General features: G+C 40.5%; 1 protein-coding gene across 6 annotated transcripts in view; it reads left to right on the top strand.

The window, feature by feature from the left end:
* Nucleotides 1-435: 435 nt before the first annotated feature.
* SIPA1L2 (signal induced proliferation associated 1 like 2) overlaps nucleotides 436-12,533 on the top strand; it is a 156,021-nt gene continuing 143,923 nt past the window's right edge. For all 6 annotated transcript variants that reach the window (XM_076334120.1, XM_076334119.1, XM_076334118.1 and 3 more), the window contains exon 1: nucleotides 436-488. The gene's annotated coding sequence lies outside the window, so the exon portion shown is untranslated. The remainder of the gene's footprint in view (nucleotides 489-12,533) is intronic.

The raw sequence follows: 12,533 nt of genomic DNA, 5'->3' as shown, positions 1-12,533 counted from the left end.
CGGAGTTCGCGTTCCCCCGGGGCCGAGCCGGCGAAGCCAATGGGAGGCGGGGCCGGCAGGAGGGGCGGGGCTTGCGGGTGTGCGAGGGAAGGCGAGAGCGTGTGTGTGTCGGTGCAGCTCCCGCCCCTGCCTCCGCCTCTCCTCCCTGTCCGGCGGCTGAGGCGCACTCGAGACCCAGCGCCGGGCAGAGCGCGAGGCAGCGGGCGAGCGCGAGGAAGGGGGTAGTGGGGGGACGAGAGCAGGAGCAGGAGCAGGAGCGGCGGCGGCGCGCGCGGCAGCCCGCGAGACCCCAGCGGGCGCCCCCCGGTTCCGTTAACGGCTCCGGCGCCCCGCGGGCGGCTTGTCCCGTAGGAGGGGGGAGGAGCGCGCGCCGCTGGCGGGGAGCGAGGGGGGAGCGGAGCGGAGCGGAGCCTGTGCGCGCGGGGGGTGCGATGGGGGTCCTGCGGCGGGAGCAGCCGGAGCGCGGGCAGCAGCGGCAGCAGCACCAGGTAAGGAGCGGCGCCTGCCACAGCGTCTGTGCCCCGCGGCGGGAACGACGACGACGGGCGGGCGGGCGGGGTGCCCGCGGGAGCGCGGGCGTACGAGTGCTTTCCCTCCCGGGAAGGGCTCGGGAGCAGTTTGGGGAGGCCGTGGGGAGAGACTCTTCTCCTCTCCCCTCCTCAGGTGCCGTTGGGAGGGAGACTCGGCTTCTCCGGGCTCCGCGGGAGGACGGGGGGCCGCGGGTGGGGGGAAGCGGCGAGGAGCCGCGGGCCCCCCTTCCCCACCAGCACCCCGTCCTCGCCCCAGCCGCGGCGCCGTCCCCGCCGCGCCGGAGCGGGGTGGCTCGCTCCCGCGCGTCGCCTTTATAAATAGCGTTGTGATCTGCTACATAAATAATGGCCGTGGGGGCGGCAGGGGCGTAAATGGGGTCGCCAGTCACCTGCAGGGCGGTTCTGCCGCCGGCTGTAAGAGCCCCGCGCCCAGTCACGATGCTTCCGCCTCTGAAGCCCACTTAAAGAATCGCGGCAATTGCGGAGTAAGTTTGCCTGGGTCGGACATCTCTGGGGCACAGCTGGTTTTCAGAGCGGAGACGGTGCGATCGGGACCGCCCAGCGTCTGGGGTAGCAGAGGGAAAGATTCTTTAGCCCGCGCAGTTTCCTTAAGTGATTTTAATGCTATTTATTCTGTTACCGTGGACGAGGCGCAACCTGTATCCTTTTGCACTCTTTGTTATCTTGTAATGCTCTGATACGTGTTCAGTGGTCCGTTCTCCAAACTTGGTATTTGATTCGTTAAGTGACAGTTGAGATCGACTTTGCTGTAGACTTTATTCTCCTGGCCGTGTACCTCTTCCGTGGTGCTCCGCAGCGTTTTGCTGCGGCGGTCTATGTCCGTGTGAATGTGGAAGTAGCGTTACGCAGTCTTGACAAAGACAACTCTGAAGTTGACAAATTCCAGATATGGCTATCAACGTTCACCAAGTAGGTCAGTAACCTAGCTTAGTACTTGACGCTGGATTATTTTAACACGTTAGTAGTTTGAATATTTGCTTTCAGGCTGGCTTTTCTAGAGGAAACGAGTTTTATTTCTTACGATGCAGAAGACGGGCAAAGTTAAAGAGAATTGCACATTTGAATTCTCCCGAGCTCTATTGTGCGCAATTTTCACTTCTAAAAGTTAACACTAGATGGCTTTCTTATATCAGATATCCAACAGAGAAGGAAAGCATGTAATCTGTCTCTGCAGCCTACTATTTCTGTATTTGTCTATTTTTTTTTCCCTTTGCGTGAATAGTAAACTACCTTCTTGATCAGTTCTGCACTGATTAAACCAGAGCAGAATTTGATGTTTGCTTACTAGCTGACATAATTCATTGTTTTGATCAGCTCATCTTGCTGCTTATAGACATTATTTTATATATGTACTACCAGTATCTAAAGGAAGTTTGTTTAGTTGGAAGATAGCTCTGCAAAATATTTAGGTTGCTTTAAAGGATGGCAGCTGGATAAGGAGAGATGTTTGGAAAAAAAACCCCAATAATTCAGCCTCAGTTGTCACTTTGACTTTATAAGTTTGATGGACTTATATTAAAAAGGATCGTAGTTGCATTAATATTGTTTGTTCAGCTATTTTTTCCCTTGTAGTTGTACCTAACTATCTTAGATTGAAGCATTTTGGAGTTGGATTCAGAAACGTAGTGCATCACAGCCTGCTGGATATAGGAATGCCTAGGCCTGATGCCTTATTAATCTATTTCTTGTGTTTTTCCCAAACTGTGCCTGTTGTCAGTGGAATGTGTTATTTGCCCCGTTTGCTTCTTCGGTACTAGCTCTGATGTACTTCAGTCTTAAATTTGATCTTTGAAATCTCTTTTATTATTAATGCAAACATGTTTAAATCATCAAGAGCTATAATGCATTATGGATATTTAAACATCACTTAGGCTCCAAAACAGTTGATTTATAATTTATGTAGCGTTCACATGCAGAGACCTCTCTGAAATCTAGCTTTATATATTGTCTTGGTTTTGCATGCCCGGTGGGTTACCTTACCAGGTCATGCAGCACTTAGATGTAACAAGAAGGAATAGTTACTTGTAAGGGTGCCAGACTGTTTCACCAATCGTATTGGATCAATTAAAGATCATATCATTCATGTATGCCAAGGGTATAATGTGAAACCTAGAACTAAACAAAACCTCAATTCTTTGTAGCTGGTATTTGCTTACTGTGCAAATCAGACTATTTTTAAAGATTTCTATTCTGTTTTCCTGAAAGAAAGATAGTATGGTCGTCGTCTTGCAGACATGTACTGACATACCATTACTCAAGTGCATTGTGAAATACTCTTGCAAATGGAGAGAGTCAAATGGGGAACTAAGCAAAGCAGTGGTCAAACAGGCAAAACCATCCCTTTCTTTTGCTGTTTGACCTTTACAAGTGAACCGAGGCAGCTCGTTTTTTCACTTTCAGCTTCATGTTGGACATAGTAGTCAGGCATTGCACCTAAGCTTTTTATGTGCAGATTAGCAGTTCAAACTGCAGGAGAAAGTAAGTATTTTCTTCTTGCCTTGGCTGGAATTAAGATTAGATTTAGATGGTTGGATGTTAAAATTTTTTCAGTAGTTTCGTACCTTTTACCGATGAGTGATCTAGTTTGGTAATATTGAGTGAGAAATGCTATGTTGTTATGAAAATATAAGATAAATTACAGATTGTGGAAAGAGGGTGGGGTGCTGGGTTATCTGGTTTCTCACGTTAGTCATCCAAGATTACCAACAGTAGCTGTACTGACAGCTTGAAATGAAATAATGGTTTGACGAATGCTCTTTTCTCTTTCAGTGCAATTTTTTCTTTGCAATTTAATATGCTTTGCAATTTTAAAATGTTTGGGTAAGCTGGGTTGTGAATCAGTGAAATGTAAAGAGGAGATGGCTGTTTACTTTATGTATTGCAATATTGTACTCGCAGTAGAAATTTTTGATATGTTAGGTAGCATAATTTATATCCAATTCTTTAAAACGTTACCACTTGCAAAGTTAAGACAAACTTCAGTTTATCTCTTTATTTCTAAGGGAATTTTCATCCTCTTATAAATCTGAACACTTCAGGAAGTTTAGGGTAGGGGTGCCCCTCACAGTCTTTTTCTATCCTGTTTTTTCTACCTGAATTATTTTGGGGAAACACTGTGAGGACTGTCTACCAAATCAAATAATCCAATAAGAAGAACTCATGAGGACTGTTATGATGTGTAGCTCTGACTATAGAATTTGTATTTAGTAGATTGAAAAGTATGTTTCACATTTTTCTTTAGTGTTTTTAAAATTAAAAAAAAAAAGTTTTTTCACGTTAAGACTAACATTAATTCCTCATGACATTCAGTGATGATGCCATATGACTAGTTAGATTTGTAAGAATTGCTAGGACTTCACATGAATAGCTGTCTTTTTTTTTTTTTTTTTAGTCGATTGTGAAAGAGCGAACTTAATGTTAAACATCTGATTTATCCTGACAGAAGTAAATAAGAGAGACCCTGCCTTCCTTTGTAGTAAAGCATTGACCCCAGATTTAAAGCCATTTTCAGGCATAATTGAATGAACTGAAGATTGAGAAGGATTATTATAATTGGTGATACTCTTCTTGTTTTTAGCTAGAGACGGAACAGCAGTACGCAGAAATGTCATTGTGATTATTTTGCACCATAGTTCTTACTAGAAGATATGTAGACTCTTGTTTGGATCATGAAAGTGTAATTACATCAGCAGTTAGCTACTCATGATTTATAAGTGGATTCTTCTGGTTTTCTGGAATTTCTTAAATAGTGGTCAGTTCATACATAATTAAAGGTTTTGTTTAAAAAATGTCTTGAATCCTTATGGAGATAATCTTCTGAACACATAATAAATGCAAGCAGCTGCTGTCCCATCTTTTTGGATCTGCAAGCAAACAGCTTTATTGGATCTGATGCTTGCAAAACATTGTAAGAATAGTAGATGTTAGAAATGAAGTAGGCATTTGTTTTAGTTGCTGTTAACTGGGGATTCTGGTTCCTTAGGAAAATGACCTGTACTCACTTTATTTGTTTGTTTTGAAAAGCTGAGAGATGTAATGTAGAAATGTACCATAGCTGTTTTGGAAGCAAGGGAATCCAGAAGGAGGCTGGAGGAAAGGTAGTAAATTGTGCTGTAGTAGCTAGGAGGCTGGAAGGTGGCAGTAGCTGAAGTGGTCATGATTTCCCCTCCCCCTCAGCAGCTCAAATGAAATTCTGAGCGCAGGACTTGGAGTTTTGCCATTGACTTTGAATCTTTTCTTATATAATGTCTTCAGTTGTTGTCCTGGATCCTGCAAAGTGACATACCCAGCTCTGCAGATATTTGTATAATCCTCTGATATTATTTGCCGTTCTTTCCTTCCTTCCTCCCCCTCTCCCTTCACCCCCTGAATTCTCACTGGCACAGTGGCTGTGGACTGTGATAATGCCTGCCGGCTATCTCACCTTTTAGGTAGGCTTTTGAATCGTAGGTATTTCACAATATGACTTTTCAGACTTAAGTTACATGAAAATGATTTGATGGGATTTGTGTTAGAGGACACATAATAGAGATACAAACATACAACTCAACAATGTGCCCTTCCATTTCCCTTTTGGTTCACCAATGTTTATTTTAAACCTGATACAATCTGTGATGAAATTATAGAACTATTTTACAGATTACATAAACAGCAGATTACAGTACTCAATAAAATGTATTTATAAGGAAAGGCACTCTGAGAACACTAGAGGTTCTGTGGCAAATTAATTTAAATGGAATAAAATGTTTTTTTTAAAACCTAGTATATGCTCTTGAACACCTTCATAAAATTTTTCTGGTGGTTTTTTGCTGGTTTGGGTTTTTTTGACACTTGTTTGTTCCATACATATATATGAGAAGGAAAGGAGATTCTGGGCTACCTTGTATTTCATGTTGGATTTTTACATTCGCTTCAGTCAAGTTGGATAAATTGTGAAATGATGTGAGAACAAAATGGCAATTAAGGTGAGAAAGGACAGAATAAAGCTTTCTATAGGTGTTATAAATACACATGCTGTTAAAAGACTTTTGCTGGTTTTTTTCCTTTCATGTGGGGGAGTAAAAAGGAATCCTGCAATTAATGCATAGTTAGCAAAACTGTCACTGCAAAAGCAGTTCTGTCTCCTATATTTTATGGAGAAGGCATTTGTGAAAGATATGAAATTTCAGGCTGTGTTTTTTTTGTTGTTTTTTTTCCCCCCACTTGTTTAGGTTTTTTTTTTCATCTGGGAGTTACAAGTTATTTAATCACACTCTTCTTCTCTGGATGTTTTCATTTGTGGCTTTCTGTTCAAAACTAATTATTTCCTACTTTTAGATACCTAAAGTACTTTCAAAGAAAAGAGCATTCCTAAGTATTTTTCTAGCCTCTCAGCCCTGAAAATGAATACCTGTCAAGTTTTAGCATGAAATCTCATTGCAATATTAGTGTGACACTAAGTGAGGAAAAAAGTGTGTGTGTGGGAAAAGTGTGGCTGTGTATATGCATACATTCTCATGCATAATGTGCGTATCATCTATAGTGGGTAGGCAAGCATACGTATTTTGCTGTGCTGGTCTTGCTTCTTGCAGTGCCCAGCTGCTCTTGAAGAATTAGGAGCAGTTTACGGTGATCAGGTTATCCTTGTTGTTCTGCTGTGGTAAAGTAAGCCTTGATTTTGCTTTGTAAGGTTGTCAGGACAACAGCTTATTATTATTGTTCCTAGTGTTTTTTCTCTGTAGCAATGGAGGGAGCTGTTTCAAAGAGAGTGGCTGCCTTGCCACATTGGGCTGCAGGATTGCCAGCTGTGATTTGGGTTCAGCAGGATGCTCTGGGTTTGTCATGTAAAAATTCTAATTGATGGTGAATGCAAACCCAGTGTGAGAATAATTTTTTTCATTGGACTAATGCAAAACAACCCATTGTATTTACAAACCCATGGCCTATTTTCTCAGCAGTATTGTCATTACTCCTCTGTTCTCTTCCATCTGAGGCTCAGAGAAAAATGTTTTGTGTTTGACAGTATGGAACCTATGATATGAGTTGAGACAAGGTAGGAATTAGTTTAAGGCTATGTTATGTCAGTGTGCTCCAGTCTGACACTGGAGCTAACAAGTGAAGCCACTGGGGATTTCTGTTAGGTTTTGTTTGTCATGTCTTCAACAAAAACATCGTATGAAGTTGGTGTTCAATGATAAGCCACACAGTAATTGTTTTAGTGTTGTCGTTTTGAAGAGCTGCTATTCTTGGTACATGGTAAATGAGAAAAAGAATGCCTGTTATTACATATAGCAAACTAAACGACTAAAAAGGTGCTTCCCTGCATGTGGTCATTATATGGAAGAGGTGCAATAATTTCAGCTGAATAAACTTTTAGATTGTTGGCATGTTCAGGGGTGGGAAACTTGTTGGGATGTTCAGCAGGGAGAATTATGTGAGGAAAGCTTTCAAATAACTTTGAGGAATTTTTTTTTTTTATTTCATAAAATATGCTAACGCATGGGACTTGTTTTGGCACTTCCATAGCGTCCTTTATATTGCTTACATAAAGATATCTCTTAGTTTGATCTTCAAATTCTTTGATCTGGGTTGAGCTGTAGTAGTCAATTAAGTGATGTCCAGGTAGTTAAAATCCTTTATCAAAACAGTAGCTTTCTATTTCAAATTCCCTTTTCAGACAACTGAAACAACAGTTCATTCATAATTTGGCAGAGATACATGGGCATCTGCATTCAGTTGTGGAAGCTGGCTGACAGAATAAGAAGCTATTGGGATAAACCTGTCAATGCTCAAAATGTTTTCTCCTTTATCTGGCTGCCAGTTGTCTGGGATCAGGCAGGTACTCCAAAGGTGGTTGTCTTTCGCTCTCTCAGATTCTCTGCTACTTGCCGTCCCCTCCCCCAACAACTTTCTTAGTATATTTGTGCATCTCTTTGAATCGCACAGCCTTGCTTGCATAGGAAACCATTTATAATTATTATTTTTAAAGGTGGTGAGACAAGGTGGGTAAATATAGTGATTGATGTAATCCGTAACAATGTGAGAACAGGTTTGCTTACTTCCACTTCTCTTCAAATGTAGAATTTGCCCAGTTTGCTACAAGAAGGAAACAGGATAGATGAGTTTATCTGAATCGGTCAAGAGCTATACAGGTGGTTGCTCCGAGTGCTACACCAAAAAACCCCAGGCTATCAAATGTAAACTGAGCACCAACAATGTTTTCTATACAAGGTGAGGTTTCTACCATTAAAGCAGAGGGGTTTTCCAGGATTCTGAGCTTTTGTTGGCATCTTACCCTGAACTCCTGAAAATCATTATTTTTGGTGGGGATTTCTGAGTGAAGGCCAAGCAGCACTTCATCAATCCGTGAGATTCTCAGATTTGATAATTTTGCTAATGTCAGTGTTTCTCTCACGCTTGGGATGCTTTGTGCTTTTTCTCTGTGGTTGTGTAACTTTTAAAATTAAGTTTCTATGAGCATAATTACCCTTGAAATTTTATCTTTTCTATCAAATTTTGCTGAGTCAAACAACGGGCTCAAAAAATCTTGAGGCAGAGGGAGGTGTTGTACTGTGTGATTGCATAAGGCTTGTTTCCTTAGAAAGTAACTCTTAAAAATAGCTGACCATTCTTTCCATCATACTGATCTGCAGCAAATGGATACTGCATTTTGTAAAGTGTTTTGTTTTTACTTTGAATTTTACTGGTGCATTTTTTTAAGTATTGTTAAATATATAAGATTATATTAATACTATCAATGTATAGAGTGTACCTTTGTGCCTGGTAATGTGCATACAAACCGTGTCTTTGTGTTCACAAATAGTTAATTGAGTATCTGCCTTGCTTTGTGCCTATGAAAATATTGTGGCTGAGTGTTAAAGTAGAATATTTACATATATGCATAGTAATAATAATTTCTCCTGGGAAAATAGATGCTTAATGCTAATGTTTTTCTCTTTCTTATGTAGACTGTACCCAACAGTGTCAATGTTCCTGTTCACTCTTTTTACAACATCCAGTATGCCTGTAGGTCAGAGGTGTTTAAAGTTGCAAGTTAGAGATTTTCATGAACCACTTTTTTTCTGTACCAACTATCTCAACCACATCTCTCAGTACAATTGTATGAATTCTTTGTGGCAGCTACAAGAATCACTGTGGGGAAAAGTAATAATAAGAGACATCTAAAATATGTTAGATAGTCCTCTCTGTGATTTAACAACAGCTTATAAGGTTGAAAAAACAACTCCACCAGACAAACCATTCTTCATGGACTCTCAGCAAGTGCTGTCCAGACTCCTAGTCACCTATGGGTCACTGTGTGAAAATTTGCTGAACTAGAAATCCCCTAAGTAGAGGTCAACATATCTGTTGCAGCTGTATATGAAATACTAGTCAATTAAACTGATAAATAAGTTTAACTTTCATTTATGTAATTCTTTGTATTGCTTTCTTTGTTATAGCGTGAAGTCTTTCCCATTTCATCATTCATGTATAAGGGGGGTAATGACTTTAGGTTTCCCTGGTGGGGTGGTGAAATTTAGTTTTTATTTTCAGGGACTATATTTACAGATTCTGAAACTTAAACCCCTTCTGTTTTATGCATAAACATTTTTTTCTTTAGCATGGTTTTCACAGCATCTGTGTAACTAAGTTGCAATGTTATGGTTTGGATGGCAGGACTGGCTGGATTGTCAGGCTCAAAATGTAGCAGTTAATGGTTCGTATTCGACCTGGAGACCAGTTACAAGTGGTGTGCTGTACTGGGACCTATCCTGTTTAGTACCTTGATCAATGACCTGGAGGAGGAGGAGAAGTGTATCCTCATCAAATTTGCATGTGACATCACATCGGGGGAGTAGTTGACATGTTCGAGGACAGTTCTCTGCGATTTAGAGAGGCTGGTGGAATGGACTATAATGAACCTTGTGGCATTCAACAAGGATAAATGCACGTTCTTACGCCGTACAGGGTGGGGACTGACTGCCTGGGAAGCAGCTCTGCTGAAAGGGATCTGCACATTCTGACAGACATGAGTCAGCATGTCAGTCTTCACTCTGACAGTGAAAAAAGGTAGCAGCATACTAGGCTTTATGAACAGGAGCATAGCCAGTGGGTTGCTGGTATTGAGCATTCCTTAGACCACCACATTGGATATACCCCATCCAGTTTTGCTTCCCCAAATACATGAGAAACATTGATTAAACTGAAGCTAGTTCAGTGGAGAGCCAGCAAAATGAGGGGCTTGGAGCACAGAAGCAGAGGCTGAGAGAACTGTCTTCGCATAGCCTGGACAACAGAAAGCTCAGGGGGTACTTAATAGCTGCCTCATAAGGTGATAGATACCTAAGAGGTTATTAAGAAGATAGAGCCAGACCCTTTACAGAGGTACATGGCAGGAGGAAAAGAGACAGTGGTCATAATCTAAAAGAGTTGAGGTTCTGATTTGACACTAGGAAACAAAAATCACCCTGAAGTGGCTGAGGAATTGGAACAGGTAGCGCAGGCAGGTTGTGAAATCTACATCCTTTCCAGTTTTTAAGACCAGACTGGCCAAAGCCCTAAGCAAGTTGGTCTGAATTCAGGGCTTTGAGCAGGAGGTTGGGTTAGATGATGTTCTGTGGTGCCTTCCAGTGTGAATTATTCTATGAAATATCATAACTTTTTCATTATAGTTGATCTGATAATTGAGAATTTTAGTTGATATTCCAGTGTACTGTGTTTCCACTTTATTATAGTACAGAATATTTGTACAGAATATTTCTCTATTATGATGTTGGGAAGATTTTTTTACAAGACTAAGACATAGAGTATTAGGTACTCATATTATATATTCTTTGTTTAAACCAGTTGACAAGAATTCCCAAATAAATTATTGGCAGTTAAATATTTTGTGACTATAGTACTTAACAAGAGAACAAGCACTTAAAGAAAATAGCATCCTTTCAGGTTTGGCTTCAGATATACTCTGCTCACCTTGTCACTGAATTCTAAAACATGGTTAGCAATACTAGAATTTGAATGTGTGAACTTCTATTGAGCGATTCAGTTGGATCTCCTCCAAAAGATTGTTTTACTGTTAAAGAGCAGGACATGTGAGTTTGAAATTGGCTCTCAGCCAATTTAGTTTTTTTGCTCTGACTACTAATTTTAGTACTGTGAAACTTTTGATAATCTACGCTAGAGTTATCCATGTGGTTGGAAAAAAAAGTTGTGATTTGTCAAATTATTTAAAAATCCAAATTGAAGTGATTCAGCTCTGAAAACAGCTGCTGTTTGCACCTTTTTATGTTCAGTCTTAACCTCTTAGCTTCATTAACTATAAACAAGAGCCAGCAGAACCTCAGAAGATTGAGATGATTCCTGTTCTTTCTCATCCAACTTCACAGTAATTACACTTTCAAGTATTTCTGTGTTTACCAAAACATGAACCAGACCTTCAGAACCCTGTTTTGGTTTTTTTTAATCCATTTTATTATGTGTTTAAAAATTCAGAGTTTTGTATAACATTCAGCTTCAGTATGAAGGAGGTTGTAAATGCATGCTGTGTTAAGCATAACAAACAGGAAAGGGAATGGAAAGAATTTCCTTTAGGGTAAAATTCCTTAAAGTTGAACTAACCCTGATAGATAGTGCTTGTCAGTTGGCAGAGAAGGTTATGACTTAACTTCCGAAGATTTTTTGCTAAAGGTGAGAGGACATGGAGAAGCTCAGTCTGACATCCTTTTGAGTCATATTTTCAACAAAAGGAGTTAAAACTTTGATTTTATTCAACTGATAGATCTCCAAAATTGTTGAATTAGGGCTGATGATCGGTACAGACAGATCAGCAGCCCTAGCTTGAAATGTGCTTTGCCCTGAAATGAACTACTCCTTTTCTTTCTAATCCAGTTGCTATAGAAAACAACTACATCATTGATCTCTTTCATAAATCAGTTGCACCCAATTTTGATTTACTGATGGGTTGCTGTTTTGTTTGTTTTGTTTTCTCCCATCTCAAACTCGTAGTGGAAGGCTGTTCCAGGGACTCACTTTACTGAGGACTAGAATTTTCTGCTAACCTGTATGCGGAACACATGCTGAAATTGCATCCCATTTGTTTGATTTTACCAATATTTTTGTTTAACATAAATACTTTTTCTTTCTTCCTGATACTTATAGACAATTTGCTCTGTCAGACCTCATTTTTCTGAGGGTAATCTAGCCAACTTTTAGCCAGTCTTTAAACAAGACAAACACTGAGCTTCCTCTTGTACAGTGTGGTGACTGGGGAACAGAAGGCCCTTCTCCACACTTGTTCTGTTTGTGTGTTATGGCTAATAAGAATTAAGCAGCATTCTATGCAGTCTTGTCTGTGGCAAATGACATGGCATTAAACTTTGTCTCTACTGGAAATATTGTGCAGTTGTGTCTTCACGTTGAGTACAATGTCATGGTTATTCTCTTTCTGGTGTTTTCTGCTGATGAGGTACCAGACCGATCAAAATTTTATCCTGTAATTCTTGAGGGAGTGACGCAAACATAAAATAAAAGCGGAATTAAGTTGTTCCTCAAAACTTACTTTGTTTTTTCTTGGTTTTATTTTTACCTTCCTTTGCAGTGCCAGTGCTTCTCAACTTTGTGTTGTATTCAGATTTCATTAGTAACTTCCACTTTGTGTCAAGGTCATTATTGAAAATATGAGGTAAGACTGATTCCAAGATTGATCTTGGGCTTCATCTAATAAGCTGTTTTGGTTTATTTTCAGGAGAGTCTGTTGTCTCTTTACTTGTTCTGTTTTCAGTATGGTACTGTATCAGATACTTTCTTAATTCCTAGTTGTACCAACAGCAATTTTCTTGTATACCATTGATGAGCTGATCTAGGGAATCTTTCTACTGTGTAGAGCTGCAGTTCCTGAGCCTGCCTCTCCTTGATGCTTGTGGGAACCCAGCTGAAGCAGTAGTTCTTGCTGAGTTCCTAAACAGATCAAGTATGGCTTATGTACCAAGCAGTGACAGTATAGTA

Source organism: Aptenodytes patagonicus, chromosome 3, assembly GCF_965638725.1.
Source record: "Aptenodytes patagonicus chromosome 3, bAptPat1.pri.cur, whole genome shotgun sequence".
Lineage (NCBI taxonomy): Eukaryota > Metazoa > Chordata > Aves > Sphenisciformes > Spheniscidae > Aptenodytes > Aptenodytes patagonicus.
The sequence above is the reverse complement of the archived record's forward strand: the minus strand, read 5'-3'. Positions and strand labels throughout refer to the sequence as shown.